This window comes from Octopus sinensis, linkage group LG22 (assembly GCF_006345805.1).
Source record: "Octopus sinensis linkage group LG22, ASM634580v1, whole genome shotgun sequence".
Taxonomy (NCBI): domain Eukaryota; kingdom Metazoa; phylum Mollusca; class Cephalopoda; order Octopoda; family Octopodidae; genus Octopus; species Octopus sinensis.
Window position 1 is genome coordinate 10,764,379 of NC_043018.1, and position 5,056 is coordinate 10,769,434.

Genomic DNA, 5,056 nt, shown 5'->3' on the forward strand with positions numbered 1-5,056 from the left:
AAAAAATATACTTTGTCTCAATGTCAAAAATGCAGTAAAAACACTTCATTTTGTCCCACCTCGTATGAACCACTCACTCTGAACCAACTACGAGCGAATTACAGCAAGTGACCTTCAAAACGAAACATACCACATTAAAACAATGCTTCTATAGATATGTGACGCTCGAGAGAAGACGTATGTCATGGCTATAACAGTTTTGAATAGAGAAAACTGCTTGCTCTTAGTGACAGCCAGACCAAGGGCAAAGACAACAGCCCGTTTAAAGATGAAAAAAAAAAGTAATAATTCAATACTTATTAGTGAAAGACAGTCATTGCAGGTCAATCGACTTCCCGGTCCCTCTTGTCTAAGAACAATTATAAATATCAGCAAATTTTCGTTGTTGTGTCTACTTACTTGTTATTCTCCTCGACCAAGTCAACATTTCCCCTCCTTTCAAATACAAAATACTAATACAATAAAATAGCTGCTGAAACTCCGGTGCTTTTTTCGCTACAGTTGTTTTAAAACAGCTGGAGTTCAGTGTGTGAATTGAATGAATGAATGAATGTCTTAGCCTGCTTTCTAACTTAACCAGGTTCGCCACACTCAAAATACTCCGTTTGATTTTCCAAACAGAAAAAGCAAAATACTTACCTCTAAATATAGTAAACAAAAAACGTAGCTCTGTGGTCTTCGGTTCAGTCCCGATACGTGACACCTTCAGAAAATGTCTTCTACTATAGCCCCGGGTCGACCAAAGCCTCTGAGTGGATTTGGTAGACGAAAACTGACTGAAAGAAGCCAAATACACACATTATATGTATATATGTGTAGCCACTACGCATTCTTTATTTTCTCTCCTTGTTCCTTTCTGAGGAAGAGCGTAGGCTCGAAACGTTAAAGGCTTTTTCACTTTCCGAGCGTTAAACTAATACATCTGTTTGTTGTCTACACCACATGTCTTCGCCTTTTGTTTTATATATATCAGTCTTAAAAAAATATTGGGTCCATTTGTTCGACTAAAATATTCTCCAAGGTGATGCCCCAATCTGTCCGTAGTCTAATGACTAAATCAATTAAAAAGCAGGAGATATACTAAAATATTAGGGTGTCAGATAAATTCATTGTTTTGTTGGTTTTTTCACTTATTTTAATCTTTTTTAATGTTATCTGAATTAACACGAAAAATATTTCTATCGTATTTTACGGAAGTGGTTTTGTACTGTTTTCACTCTTCAACTTTTTACCGTTTTTTTTTTTTATAATTTGAATAAATTTGGGCTCTTTTCACACACGTGACGAGGAGTAATGTACCAGGTAAAAATAAATAAATAAAACGAACATTTAAATTAATCTGATAACTCAATACATAATAATTGCAGCGTGGAAGGTGTTTATAAGCCATTTAAGAAACACACAAAACCGTTAGATTCCCTTCAACATTTAAATTTAATTTGTCAAAATATTTTCGTGAATCTAACGGTTTTGTGTGTTTCTTAAATGGCTTATAAACACCTTCCACGCTGCAATTGTTTTCGTTCCAGCACACGATCTCTGATCAAGTCACTCGCTATGCAAGTACATCAATATATAATGAACTATCAAATTCACCCTAAATCAGGCGTGGGTACCCCTTTTCGAGAAGCGGGCCGCATGAGACTTGGTTCACCACCAGGCGAGCTGTAATACAAAAAAAAAAAAAAAAAGAGGTTTACCATTCACAAAGTTCCTCGGGCCGCAGGTTGTACATGACTGACCTTCGCCAAACTTTGTGCCTCAGGGTGAATAGTGAGGGGAAAGCGCTGACCCTAAGCGATGGACATTCTAATCAGACTTCAAGAAATGTATTGCAGCAAGGTTTTTGTAAACTGTATTTTCTAAATCTAAGGTCGCAACCACTGAACAATGATGGGGGAGGGCCGTCCAGTGCAGACACACACACACACCATAGCGATGGGCATGGTGGCCTAAATGTATTTTGAGTAATTTGCTAACATAAATTAAAACAACGGACGTCATAGAGAAAGGACCAAATAAATTTGGGGAATTACAACATATACCTTATTGAAATATTCGCAGGAGTGACTGTGTGGTAAAAAGCTTGCTTCCTAACCACGTGGTTCGGGGTTCACACGTAAAAAGCCCCCACTACACTCACGGAGTGGTTGGCATTAGGAAGGGCATCCAGCTGTAGAAACACTGCCAGATCAGACTGGGCCTGGTGCAGCCTTCTGGCTTCCCAGACCCCAGTTGAACCGTCCAACCCATGCTAGCATGGAGAGCGGACGTTAAACGATGATGATGATGATGATGATTTTGGCGGAGCACGGCCTTTACGTGTGTGTGTGTGTGTATATATATATATATATATTTCCCTCTAATATGTATATATATATATATATATATATATATCCCTCTAATATGTGTATATATATATATATTATATATATATATATATATATATATATATATATACATATATATACATATTAGAGGGAAGCCATTAAGTGGACACCCATATGCTAGAAATAGATCCGCTATGGTCTTACCACTAAGAAATGTTCTCAAGAAAATTTCAGCAAAACAACCAAGACGTAATCGAGCAAGACAAAAGAAAAAGCAATAAAAATATGGATTATTAATTAAATTAATATCTAATTTCTCCCCCTCATTTTAAATTTAAATTTAAATTATTACGTTCTCTAACCGGCAAAGGGCCACTGCAGTAAAGTATTTTCTGCAGCATAATTTTTCCCGGTAATTTAGCGCGCCAAAACGAGAACATTTGAAATAGTAACCACGAGTGTAATAGGTAGAACTGTTTACAGATCTGACTTTGTGCGGACGTCCTAGTATGCAGCCCTGCAAATTATATTCATCTGGACGGTCATACCGATGATCTACGGACATTTACGTAAGTAAAATTACGTAATATGTTAATAGTGAAACATGTATGCGAATAATCCATATTTTTATTGCTGGAGGAACATTCTTTGACAGGAGACAGACAAGAATGCGTCTGGTCTGTGCAACAGACCGAAATATATGTATGTAGACACGTATGTGTGTGCGCGTGTATGCATATATGTATATATATATATATATATATATATATGTGTGTGTGTGTGTGTGTGTGTGTGTGTGTATGTATGTATATATGTGATATGAGATCATAGTTTCATTTTTAATAATTTCACTATTAATAGTTTCACTGTGCATATATTATATAGAAAGTGGAAGTATTGATAGTGAAACTATTAAATCTGAAACTATTATTTCACATTACAATAGAGATGTTATTGTTTCACTTTTGACACATAATATTGAAACAGTTTAAGAAATTGCTTTGGATTCGCATTAGGCAAGAAGCTGAATATTTTTTGGCTTAGTGTATGTGTAACATTTGAATGAAATCGGTTGGGTTGTTCTCGAGTTTTAGTGATGTATACATACAGACACACATACACACACACACATATTCTCAGTTTTATATATATAGTTATATATAGGGGGTGTCTATGTATCTACGTGTGTACATCCTTGTGTTTTTTTGCATCACCACTTGATAACTGATGTTGGTTTGTTTACGTCCCAATAACTTAGTGGATCATCAAAAGAGACTTACAGAATAAGTAGCAGGTTTAAATAAACAAGTACCAGGGGGGGGGTCATTTGTTTGACTAAAAGCCTTAAAGGCAGCGCCCTAGCAAGGCTGTAATCCAGTGAGTGAAACAAGGACGAGATAAAAAGATGTACTCAAAGAAAACATTCTGAACAAATCTTTGAATAAGATGGGGGTTATTTTTATGTCTTTTTCTCTCGTTTCTGCTGTTTCCAAATCTTCAATCCCTCTCTTACCTTCTTCCTCTCATTAAATTTTAATCGGAAGATTATTTGGTCAGGCATTTCATAATCCCTCCAACAAATAGAATTGAAAGATAACTAAAAAAATAAACAACATAGGTGTAGGAGTGGCTGTGTGGTAAGTAGCTTGCTCACCAACCACATGGTTCCGGGTTCAGTCCCACTGCGTGGCACCTTGGGCAAGTGTCTTCTACTATAGCTTCGGGCCGACCAAAACCTTCTGAGTGGATTTGGTAGATGGAAACTGAAAGAAGCCTGTCGTAAATATGTTTGTGTGTCTGTGTTTGTCCCCCCATCATCGCTTTACAACAGTGAGTTTACGTCCCTGTAACTTAGCGGTTCGGCAAAAGAGATCCGATAGAATAAGTACTAGGCTTACAAAGAATAAGTCCTGGGGTCGATTTTCTCGACTAAAAGGCGGTGCTCCAGCATGGTCGCAGTCAAATGACTGAAACAAGTAAAAGAGTAACATATTTTTGTTCTTAATTTTTAATGTTTCAATATGCAAGTTCGATTCTCAACCAGGTCGATTCCTTTTCCCATTCCTCGGTGAATTACGCTGTCCAGAAAGTAAATACAAAGTCTTTTTTTTTTATATCAACATAATTGGATCCATTTTAAGCGGCATACCTACACAAGTGTACCCCAACCGAATTTGTTTCAGAAAAACGGATATTGTTTAGTGAATGGATATTTTTTTAGGTACTGTGCGATTATATTGGAATTTAATGTGGAAACAAAATATTACGATACACATCACATAATTCAGTTTCATTTTGTGGGTATCTTTTATGATGTCTCAGTATGTATGTGTGCGAGCAGAATCGTTAGCATGCCGGACGAAATGCTTAGAGACATTTCTTCCGTCTTAATGTTTCTGAGTTCAAATTTCGTCGAGTAACTCCTTTTATCCTTTCGGGGGTCGATAAGATAAGTACCAGTCAAGCACTGGAGTCGATGTAATCGGCTTGATCCTCTCGCCACAAACTCCAGTCTTTCTGCCTTAAGTAGAAATGCTTAATTTTCATGTTATTTACTCTGTACACGATTTGGAAACCCATTGTTTCATCTTGGGTTGTCCATTATGTTTGTGTCATGTCCTTTAATGTATCTTTGTATTAGCCTTTGTGGCCAATAAGAGAAGGAATTATTATTATTATTATTATTGGCGAAAGTAAAGAATACGTTCACCCGGTGGTTAGGGTTT